The sequence below is a fragment of the Erinaceus europaeus genome, chromosome X (genome assembly GCF_950295315.1).
Source record: "Erinaceus europaeus chromosome X, mEriEur2.1, whole genome shotgun sequence".
Taxonomy (NCBI): domain Eukaryota; kingdom Metazoa; phylum Chordata; class Mammalia; order Eulipotyphla; family Erinaceidae; genus Erinaceus; species Erinaceus europaeus.
In genome coordinates, this window is record NC_080185.1 from 98,505,532 (window position 1) to 98,518,240 (window position 12,709).

General features: G+C 41.6%; 1 pseudogene; it reads left to right on the plus strand.

Moving 5' to 3' along the window:
* The first annotated feature begins 11,412 nt into the window (after positions 1–11,412).
* LOC132536027 (U6 spliceosomal RNA) lies at positions 11,413–11,513 on the plus strand (annotated as a pseudogene).
* Positions 11,514–12,709: the final 1,196 nt, after the last annotated feature.

Here is a 12,709-nt window from a genome sequence, read left to right on the forward strand (position 1 = left end):
CGTTTTTGAAAAGACTTTTCTTTCTCCATTTAATGTTGCCCCTTTGTCAAAAATTAGATGTCCATAGATGTGGGGCTTATTTTGGGGCTCTCAATTCTATTGCATTGTTGTGTGTGTGTATTTTGGTTCCAGTACCAGGCAGTTTTGATTTCAGTAGTCTTCCAGTATGGTTTGAGGTCAGGAACCATGATGCCTCCATTCTTGTTTTTTTCTATCAGGACTGTTTTGGCAGTCCTAGGTATTTTTTTGGTTCCAGATCAACTTTTTTTTTTTACATTTTTAATTCATCTATTTTATTTTCATTAGAGATTTAATGTTGATTTGCAAAACTGTACGGTAATAGAGATATAATTCCATACAGTTCCCACCACCAGAGTCCTGTGTTCCATACCCTCCTTTGGAAACTGCAGTAATTCTCCCAAGGTCACTGATATGGGCTGATATATAGTTCCCATTATTTTCAATGGTCCTGCCTTCACTTCCTTTCTCGTTTACCGCTACACCTATTTATTACTTCCAAGTGTCTTCCCTTCTTCTTCTTTTTTTTTCCTCTTCTCTCTCAGATAAGAGAAACAGTGCCTGGCTTCTGGTGTTTTCCAGATTCACTTCACTTTCAGTGGTGGTATAAAAACATTCCTGGTGACCAATGCTTCAGGTCCCAGTGGAATGAGGGTAGAGCCCTCTGGTTTACTTCCCCTATCATTTGCCCCTCTGGGAGTATGGACCAGAATTCTTTTTGGGGTGCAGAAGATGAGAGTTCTGACTTCTGTAACTGCTTGCTTCTCTGCTGGACATGGGTGTTGGCAGGTCGATTCATACCCCCAGCTTGTTTCTACTGGGATACGGCTCTAGAAAGGTGAGGTTCCAAACACATTGGTGAGGTCATCTGCCCAGGGAAGCCAGCATGGAACCAGATACAACTTTTTATATTTTCTTCTATTCTCTTAAAGAAATTTGGTGGAGCCTTGATAGGGATTACATTAAATCTGTACGTGGCTCTGGGTAGAATAGTCATTTTGACAGTGTTAATTCTTCCAATCCATGAGCATAGGGTGAAGGACAGAGTGTTTAAGCTGCTTATTACCACCACATAGCTTCTATTGAAGGTGTTATTTTTCTTTCATGCCAAAGTACACTTTCTTGAGAGAGAAAATGAGCAAAAGAATAAAAGAATGAACTTTGAAGTCAGAGAAATCTAGGTCCTGGTTCTGAGTCTGCCACTTAAAGCATGGTGATTGTGGAAAAGTTAGCTGAGTTATATTGAAAAATAACACCACAACCTACATCCTGGAACTATGGTGAAATTTAGATGAGATAATCCAGACAAGTTTACGAATACAATCTTTGGCACATAAATGACTACTACTTCTACTATGACTGCAAGTGCTCAGACCAGTACATTACACTGCCCATCTGTCCTGTTTACCTCTGCTCTGGATCGATGGCTGCATTCGCTTCATCCCATGCCATTCTAAAGAACCAAACTCACCAGCAGGAAAAGGAAACGAGGAAGTTACAGCGAAGCACAGGCTCCAGGAGTCAGGTCCCGTGGGTTTTATTTTGACCACTGAGTCACAGAGTGACAAGCTATCACAAGGAATATTGGCCAGCTCCTCTGTAGCCTAAGGGATAAAGACACAAACCCATCCTCCTGCTTAGCACATGAAAATGAATTAGCTTTGCACTATGTTGGGGAATTGTGCAGATGTGGTCGACGCAACCTGACAGCACTATTTCCAAAATCTTTGGGGAGGGAAGGTTTAGGAACCACAATTAACCATTTTTCTTGATGGAATCATTTCGTTTCTCCATTAGGCTTTCCTTTTAACATCTCACCTAAGCAGCTGGTCTTCTGGCATAGCTGAGCAAAGCAACCCAGTGGGGCCTAGGAGAACTAAAAGAAAAGAAAGCTACCACTGGCACAGACTACAGAAATGAAGCTACTTGAAGAATTGGAAATGAGTCCAGTTGGTATGTCTTGGGGGGGATTCGGAGATTTGTCAAATGAATGAATGTGTGCACAAGCCAGTAAGCATCTGAGCAGTCAGTCATCCATTGCATCCAGACCACTGAAATTCAGTATCTCTTGACTTCTGCTTGGTGCATAGGCTTCAGAAAAACACCCCAATTCTACTCTGGCAGTGGTGAGCCATGAACAAGGGGTCCCAGTTTCTATTCTGTTTTCTCTCTTCAGCACCCATTGTCATCATTGTTTTGTATTTTGTGACTGATTTCGTTGATGTGTCCAGCATAGAGCACAGAAAATGCACACAACAGACATTTGATGTATTCCATTTGAATGAATGAAGGGAGGAAGAAAGGAACAAATGAATTGATATGTGGGTGGGTAGACTGATGGGATCAATGGAAGGATGGATGAGTAGGTGGATGGATGAACTGTTTACTATCCAACTAACCAATGCTTGGAAATAGTGCAGAATCAGCTAGTGCTACTCCATATTCTTTTAAAATAATCATTTCTTTGGGGGCCGGGTGGTGGTGCACCTGGTTAAACACACGTTACAGTGCGCAAGGACCCAGGTTTGAACCCCCAGTCCCCACCTGCAGGGAAAAGCTTTGCAAGTGGTGAAGCTGTGCTGCAGGTGTCTCTCTGTCTCTCTCCCTCTCTATCACCCCCTCCCTCTCAATTTCTGGCTGTCTCTAGCCAATAAGTAAAACTAATAAAAATTTTTTAAAAAATGTTTCTTTGCCCTTTATTTTAATCAAATAAAACTGCTTCTCAGTGCACTTGATATTAATAAGCAAAGCATGTCATATTTTCCTTAGAGGAAAATCTATACAGAATTTCACTGTCTCTACCACACTTTATTTTAAAGTTTCCTCTTCCACTTAGAAAATGACTTCAGAGATTTAATTGTGCACTGGTATTAAAACAATGACACCCCAAGAACTAATTCATCTGTAACTGAAGCTATTCACATTCAGTTTGCCTCTCCTAGATCTGACCTTCTTGTCAGGCTGAGGTGCACCTCTCCCAGAGTGTCGGGCTGAAGTTAGGAAACAGATACGTTACTGGGAGACGGGCTCCCTCACAGACTTTGACCCCCCCAACCCCACCCCGTGGGCACTGACATGTTCTCAGACGCCCTCTGTATTTCCTGGCTGCGGAGTCAGGAAAGTAAGCAATTTCCTATTTGTCCACAGTGACTCATCTTGTTTTAATGTTGCCTTGTCCTGTGTGAATGGAAATCTGACGACTGAGAAAGCCACCTCCTAGAAACCAAATACACATCTGGCAATGTTTCCGTGCTTCATCGCCCAGAGAGGGGCAGATTATCTAAATGCTGATTAAGTCCTGAGCAATTGGTATGGCGACATCTCACTGTGAAGCAGCACAGATCCAGGGTGCCTCGAATAGATGGCACGTTCTGAACATGTCTCTTCCACTTCTAACACAGGAGTCGAGATGACCGCAAGACACCAAAGCAGGATTAAACATGATAAGCACACGCGTGTGCTACTGCTCTCACACACTCATCACAGAGGCAGGTGCACACTTCCAGAGCTCATGTGGACACCTGGTTTCTGAAAAATGCCCTGGAGGCTACTGACTCCCCTTTACAAGACTATATGGCCAAGCTTGTGGAGCTCACCACTTTACAAATGAACGCCTGGTGAGGAATAAAAGACATTATTATTATTTTAATTTCTTTATTGGGGAATTAATGTTTTGCATTCAACAGTAAATACAATAGTTTGTACATAACATTTCCCAGTTTCCCACATAACAATATAACCCCCACTAGGTCTTCTGTCATCCTTTTTGGACCTGTACTCCCCCCCCCCCCACTCAGAGTCTTTTACTTTGGTGCACTACACCAACCCCAGTTCAGGTTCTACTTGTGTTTTCTCAATAAGAGACATTATTAATAACCCCACTCACGTTCCCTTTTAGGCGAGTAGACTCACCATAGGATTAGGCTAAAGCTGCTCCACATCTCTGCCTACCTCTGTCCTGCTGCCTGCTCGCCTCCTTCCTTACGAATATTCCTTCATTCAAATGTGAGGAACGATCTCCAACTTAGATAACTCTAGAGTCCAAAACTCATGAAGTAGCACAGCTAACACTCACATAGTACCCACATATGCCATGTTCTTTTAAATGCTTTTTTGCAAGTGCAGTCATATATACCATCCACAAATCTACCCCTAGGAGGTAGATATTAATATTATCTCTGCTTGGCAGATGAGGCAATGAAGGCACGGAGAGTTTAAGTAAGTTGCCTACTGTCTCACTATAAGCCATGGAACTGGGATTAAAACCCATGGAGTTGGGGACAGGTGGTGGTGCACCTGGTTGAGGACACATGTCACAATGTGCAAGGACCCACGTTCGAACCCCTAGTCCCCACCTGCAGGGGGAAAGTTTTGCAAGTGGTGAAGTAGTGCTGCAGGTCTCGTCTTGGTCTCTATCTCTCTCTCTCTCTCTCTCTCTCTCTCTCTCTCTCTCTCTCCCTGCCTCTCAATTTCTGATTGTCTCTATCCAATAAATAAATAAACATAATAATTTTTAAAAATACTTATTCCCTTGTGTTGCCCTTGTTTTATTATTGTTGTTGTTGTTATTGTTGTTATTGATGGCATCGTTGTTGGATAGGACAGAGAGAAATGGAGATAGGAGGGGAAGACAGAGAAGGGGAGAGAAAGATAGACACCTGCAGACCTGCTTCACTGCTTATGAAGCGACTCCTCTGCAGGTGGGGACCTGGGGGCTCGAACCGGGCGGGATCTTTACACCAGTCCTTGCGCTTTCCACCACCTGTGCTTAACCTATTGCGCTATACCGCCCGACTTCCTAAAAAGCCTAGACAAAAGCCTAGACGAAGTAGATCAGAAGCAACCGGTGGCACAGCTATACACAAGATACTGGGTACTATACAGCAAACCCTAACAAAAAGGACTTCTCAAAGTTAACCCAATCACCAAATAATGTGATAATAACAATAACTATCCATTGTCTTTTTGAACCCTAAGACAGCAGGAACCTCACATCTCCACTATAGAGCCTATATTTCCCCCAGTCCTGGAACCTTAGGGTAGGGCCCACTTTCCTGCATGCCTCTCCCAATTCATATCAAATAATACTGCATCTGCTGATTGCAACCTAATGAACGCAACAAGTGCCACCTTAACATGCTTCAGCTCAGACTGTGTCCAGAGACTTCAGGTATGGAGTGACAACCCTTCAGCTTCATTACTCGGGTGAGACCTTTCCTTTCATAGTATTCTCTAATTCCATCCCAGGTGGTTCACTTCGTAACAAAGAACCAAAACCTAGATATATACCAGGTTCCGTCAGATAGAGCATATGTTCACAGGTATCCATAAAATAGTGCAAAATATATACCTGAAAGCAGAAGTACACTAGAGTTTGCAGTGAGTACTCCCCCCAACACTTCCTCTCCTCCATTCCAACCTTTGGGTCCATGATTGCTCTACAATTTGTTTGGCTTTGTATGTTAACTCTCTTTTCAGCCACCAGGTTCCAGATGACATCAGGATGCCGGCCAGGCTTCCCTGGACTGATGACCCCACCAATGTGTCCTGGAGCTCTGTTTCCCCAGAGACCCACCATACTAGGGAAAGAGAGAGGCAGACTGGGAGTATGGACTGACCAGTCAACGCCCATGTTCAGCGGGGAAGCAATTACAGAAGCCAGACCTTCCACCTTCTGCAACCCACAAGGACCCTGGGTCCATACTCCCAGAGGGATAGAGAATGGGAAAGCTATCAGGGGAGGGGATGGGATATGGAGATTGGGTGGTGGGAATTGTGTGGAGTTGTACCCCTCCTACCTTATGGTTTTGTTAATGTCTCCTTTCTTAAATAATTTTTTTTAAAAAGATAATAAAATTTTTAAAAAAAGAACCTTGGAATCCAGTCACAATTACGGTCCAAACTAATTCTTATAACTCTTTCTGGCACATGCTTACATTCCTTTTCAGAAGACAAGAGTCACCCTTTCTTGTTTTTCTGTAAATTTTAATATCTAGTAAATCGAGGACATTTTGGAACTACAGCCCTGAAAAACAAATCTCAAGGACCAGAACTGTTTCCCCTAGTTTCACACCCTCCAGTTCCAGCCAGCATTATGAAAAGATTAATTTTGAGACTTCTGGAGGCGGGGCTACGAGCAGCAGCAGTTCTGTTTCTCTCCTCTGCCCTCCTCTCCGGATAAACTAGGAATACCAAAGGAGACCACCTGGGACCAAAACAAGACAGGACTAGAACAACTTCAGGAACCCATCAAATCACCAGTGAGTGCAAACATGTGTGGCTGGTGGTCAAAGAGGAGCCTATGGAGAGATTAGGTGGCTGGTAACAGTCCAGCAGTTTATCAGTTGAGACACCACCTCCAGTCTGTCCCACCAACAAGGGGACAGCTGAAGAGAGGAGAAAACTCCCTTGAGACTCACCAAGTGCAACTCTGAGTCTCCATTACTATTGCCCTCAGAATCTGGAGCAGCAGCAGGGAGGCCCTGGGCTGACACCAGGGGACAGAGATCTAACCAGGAAACTCAGGAGAAGACCTATACCTCCACGGCATAGTGGTGGGGCTGTGAAAGTCTCTTTGAATAACCACTGGATTATCTCTGCCCCACCCTGCTTTATCTCTTGGTCAGGAGTCAGTGATTAACCTAAAAAGCCTACTTATAGTTTAAAAACCCTCAGACTCCCATAGCCTACAGGGAAGAAAAAGAACAAAAAAGGCTTTTAAACTACTGAGCTCCAAATCAGAGATTAAAATTCTACTGAAACAACTGTTACCTTCCACAACTGTGAACCCTTTAATTACCTTACTTACACACAAGTCAATCCAGGCAATAGTGACCAGTAATTTGAAAAGTACTGAGAGAGGGAACTCATAACATAATATATAAAATGGGTAAACAAACAAGAAGAAATATTGGAGAAACTAACCAGGACAAGAGTCCAGCTAAAAGCCCCCCAAAGGGAGAAGCACAAAATGATGAGGTCAACATCCAAACACTAGCTAAGGAAATAATCACAGGAGTGAGTAAAGAGTTTGAAAGAATTGTTATCAGAAATACAGAAACAACAAATGAGACTCTGGAAGAAGACACTAATTATCTCAAGGTTATTAGAGAGCTAAAAGCTGAAATAGCTGAGCTAAGAACACAGCTAGCTGAACAAGCTAAAACAGTATCAGAACAGGGTAACAAAATAGATGAACTCCAGAAAACAGTAGAGGGCAGAGAGAATAGAATCAATGAGGCTGAAGATAGAATAAGCAAGAAAGAGGATGAATTAAAGACAACTAAAAAAGAATTAAGAGATCTCAAAAAGAGATTAAGAGATACTGAAAACAACAACAGAGACCTATGGGATGTCTTCAAAAGAAACAATATACGCATTATTGGCTTACCAGAGGAAGAAAGAGAGAGAGAGGAAGAAAGTATTCTTCAGGCCATAATAGCTGAAAACTTCTCTAGTCTAGACAACATCAAAGACATAAAGATTCAAGAAGCCCAGAGGGTCCCAAGCTGAATTAATGCAGACTTAAAGACACCGAGACACATCATTTTTAGAATGGAAATGAATAAGGATAAAGAAAGGATCCTGAAGCCTGCAAGAGAAAAACAAACAGTCACCTACATAGGAAAACCCATAAGATTAGCAGCAGACTTCTCCACACAAACACTACAGGCCAGAAGAGAACGGCAAGATATCTATCGAGTACTCAATGAGAAAGGCTTTCAACCAAGAATACTGTATCCTGTTAGACTGTCATTCAGACTAGATGGAGGCATCAAAACCTTCTCAGACAAGCAACAGTTGAAGGAATCAACTATCACCAAGCCTGCCCGGAAAGAAGTTCTGAAAGGTCTCCTATAAACAGTCAGACCACCATAAATAGGCCATAAATCAGAACACTAAAACTCTATAAGAATGGCGTTAAAATATCTTCAGTCCTTGATATCGATAAATGTCAATGACCTGAATTAATCTATTAAAAGGCACAGAGTAGGAAGATGGATCAGAAAACACAACCAACAATATGCTGTCTACAGGAAACCCACCTAACTCAACAAGACAAACACAGACTCAAAGTGAAAGGATGGAAAACATCATACAGATCAATGGCCCACAAAAAAGGGCAGGAACAGCTATTCTCATACCTGACACAATAGACTTTAAAATAGATAAGATTAAAAAAGATAGGAATGGGGAGTCGGGCTGTAGCGCAGCGGGTTAAGCGCAGGTGGTGCAAAGCACAAGGACCGGCATAAGGATCCCGGTTCGAACCCCGGCTCCCCACCAGCAGGGGGGGGTCGCTTCACAAGCGGTGAAGCAGGTCTGCAGGTGTCTATCTTTCTCTCCTCCTCTCTGTCTTCCCCTCCTCTCTCCATTTTTCTCTGTCCTATCCAACAACGACAACAACAATAATAACTTCAACAATAAAACAACAAGGGCAACAAAAGGGAATAAATAAATAAAAATAAATATTTAAAAAAAAAAAAAAAGATAGGAATGGACACTACTTAATGCTCAAAGGATCAGTCAATCAAGAGGACTTCACAATTATTAACATCTATGCACCCAATGAGAAGCCATCTAAATACATCAAATGTGTACTGAAAGAGCTACAGCAACATTTTAATAGCAACACAGTCATAGTAGGGGATTTCAACACCCCACTCTCTCAACTTGACAGATCATCTAGGCAGAAAATCAATAAAGACATAAGGGAGCTAAATGAGGAGATACATAAACTAGAACTATTGGACATTTTCAGAGTAATTCATCCCAAGAAACTGGAATACACATTTTACTCAAATCCACATTGGTCATTCTCAAGGATTGACCATATGTTAGGCCACAAAGACAGCACCAGCAAATTCAAGAGCATTGAAATCATCCCAAGCATCTTCTCAGACCACAGTGGAATTAAACCAACACTTAACAATAAACAAAATATTATTAATACTCCCAAAATGTGGAAGCTCAACAATACACGCCTTAACAACTACTGGGTCAAAGAGGAAAGAAAGAAAGAAATCAAAATGTTCTGAGAGTTCAATGGAAATGAAGACACAAGCTATCAAAATATTTGGGACAGAGATAAGGCAGTACTGAGAGGGAAGTTCATAGCCATACAAGCACACATTAGGAAACAAGAAAAAACACAAATAAACAGCCTGATTGCACATCTTAAAGACATAGAAGAAAAATAACAAAGGAACCATAAAGCAACCAGAAGGACAGAAATCACTAAAGTTAGGGCAGAAATAAATAACATTGAAAATAAGAAAACCATACAAAAGAAAATAAATGTTGGTTATTCGAAAGAGTAAACAAAATTGACAAACCTTTAGCCAGACTCATAAAACAAAAAAGGGAGAAGACCCAAATAAATCAGATCATAAATGTAAGAGGAGATATCACAACAGACACCACAGAAATTCAACATATCATGCGAGGCTTCTATGAACAACTATATGCCACCAAGCTAGAGAACCTGGAAGAAATGGATGATTTCCTAGATACCTACCAATTTCCAAAACTAAGTAAAGAGGAAGTAGATAAATGAACAGGCCCATCACAGCTAATGAAATTCAAACAGTTATCAAAAAGCTTCCCCAAAATAAAAGTCCTGGACCAGATGGTTTTACAAATGAATTCTACAAAAACTTCCAAGAAGAACTAATACCTCTACTTTTAATAGCCTTCCAGAAGATTGAAGACACTGGAATATTCCCTTCCAGCTTCTATGAAGCCAACATCACTTTGATACCAAAAGCAGACAGGGACACAACCAAAAAAGACAACTACAGACTGATATCTCTGATGAACATAGATGCTAAAATATTGAACAAAATTCTAGCCAACTGGATACAGCAGTATATTAAAAAGATTGTTCATCATGACCAAGTGGGGTTTATCCCAGGCATGCAAGGTTGGTTTAATACATAAATCAATCAACGTGATCCACTACATCAACAAACCTAAGACCAAAAACCACATGGTCATATCAATAGATGCAGAGAAAGCCTTTGACAAAATACAACATCCCTTATGATCAAAACACTACAAAAATAGGAAGAGATGTAAAATTCTTGAAGAATAGCAACAAAAACAATAAAATATCTAGGAATAAACCTAACCAAAGAAGTGAAAGACTTGTATACTGAAAATTATGAGTCACTACTCAAGGAAATTGAAAAACACACAAAGAAGTGGAAAGATATTCCATGTTCATGGGTTGGCAGAATTAACGTCATCAAAATGAATATACTATCCAGAGACATCTACAAATTTAATGCTATCTGCCAGGAGCCATTTCTCTGCTTGATAGATGATAAGCTTTGAGAAAATGGAAGCCCTCAAGACAAGTGTTAATTCCCCCCTGGGCAGGCCATTTCCCCTCAGGTAAACCATTTATCAGTAATCAAGTGAGTCAACACAAGTGAGTCAACACACAGTTTGGTTTCCGCCATTTGTTGCAAGGAACATTCCGCTTTGAGGTTTGCTCCCCCTTCCTCCTCCTCCTCCAGCACTTCCCCTCTCCTTCCCCAAAGCCTTATAATGCCTGTGAACACAATAAAATTTTGCAGCTTGATCAGAAACCTGTCTTGCATGTTACACCCCTCATGAAGCTTCCCTCCTGCAAGTGGGGACTAGGGGCTTGAACCCATGTCCTTGCATATGGAAATGTGTGTATGGAATCAGGTATATAAGCTCCTGGCTCCTCAGTACTATTTATTAAAACTATCTCCTGTTAATTTACACTGATCCTCTTGTCCAAAAATCACTAACGAGTCTGTGGTCTGCTTTAGCATTCTTCTGTTCTGTTACGCTGATCAGTGTGTTTACCCTTGTAGCAGTACCACACTGTCTTCAGATCAGGTAGTGTAAGATCTCTGGATTTTGTTTTTTAATTATTCAAACTAGTCAAAGTTCTTTTGCATTTAAATGTTAGAATGAGTGTTCCCAAGCTAGGGAGATAGCATAATAGTTATGCAAAGAATTTGAGGCTCTGATGTTGCAGGTTCAGTCCCCAGCACCACCACCACAGGCCAGAGCTGCTCTGAGAAAATGAATTTTTTTCTTTCATTTTCCCTTTTGTTGCCCTTGTTGTTTTTCACTGTTGTTGTACTTATTATTGTTGTTATTATTGATGTCATTGTTGTTAGGTAGGACAGAGAGAAATGGAAAGAGGAGGGGAAGACAGGAGAGGGGGAGAGAAAGAGAGACACCTGCAGACCTGCTTTAGCACCTGTGAAGAGACTCCCCTGCAGGAGGGGAGGCAGGGGCTCAAACTGGGATCCTTACGCAGGTCCTTGCACTTTGCGCCACATGCGCTTAACCTGCTGTGCTACCACCCGACTCCTGGGAAAATGAATTTTAAAAAGAGAAGAAGAATGAGTTCTACTTTTGGCAGTGCAGATACTAAAATTAGAATAATACAGAGATCAGCTTGGTCCCTGCACAGGGGTAACACTCAGATTGATGAACTGTTACATATTTTTTGGGGTGGGGGAGATAGTAGGATTAATTTTAGAATAAACTTCTCTGTTTTTACTAACGCCTGCTGTAATTTTGATTGTCATTACAGTGAATCTATACATTGAAGATAATAATAATAAAAAAAAGAAACCTATCTTGCTGTCATTATTCGTGTCTCGTGTCCCTTTCATTCCAGATCTTATTGGGTTCCTAGCCCCTGTTCACCGCCCTGCTGGTCAGGGCAGCTATCCCCATCAAGACCCCAACCACATTTTTCAGGAGAATAGAACAAATGCTACAAATGTTTATCTGGAACCAGAAAAGACCTAGAATTGCCAAAACAATCTTGAGAAGAAAGAACAGAACTGGAGGCATCATACTCCCAGATCTCAAATTGTATTATAGGGTCATTGTCATCAAAACTGCTTGGTACTGGAGCATGAATAGACACACTGACCAATGGAATAGAACTGAGATCCCAGAAGTAAGCCCCCACACCTATGGACATCTAATCTTTGACAAATGTACCCAGACTATTAAATGGGGAAACCAGAGTCTCTTCAACAAATGGTGTTGGAAACAATGGGTTGAAACATGGAGAAGAATGAAACTGAACCACTATATTTCACCAAATACAAAAGTCAATTCCAAGTGGATCAAGGACTTGTATGGTAGACCACAAACTATCAGATACTTAGAGGGAAATATTGGCAGAACTCTTTTCCGCATAAATTTTAAAGACATCTTCAATGAAACAAATCCAATTACAAAGAAGACTAAGGCAAACATAAACCTATGGGACTACATCAAATTAAAAAGCTTCTTCACAGCAAAAGAAACTAATACCCAAACCAAGAGACCCCTCACAGAACGGGAGAAGATCTTTACATGCCATACATCAGACGAGGCTAATAACCAGAATATATAAAGAACTTGCAAATCTCAACAACAAGACAACAAATAACCCCATCTAAAAATGAAAGGAGGACATGGACAGAATATTCACCACAGAAGAGATCCAAGGTAGTGGGGTAGTAGCGCAGTGGGTTAAGTACACGTGGCGCGAAGCACAAGGACTGGCGTAAGGATCCCGGTTTGAGCCCCCCGCTCCCCATCTGCAGGGGAGTTTGTTTCACAGGTGGTGAAGCAGGTCTGCAGGTATCTGTCTTTCTCTCCCCTTCTCTGTCTTCCCCTCCTCTCTCCATTTCTCTCTGTCCTA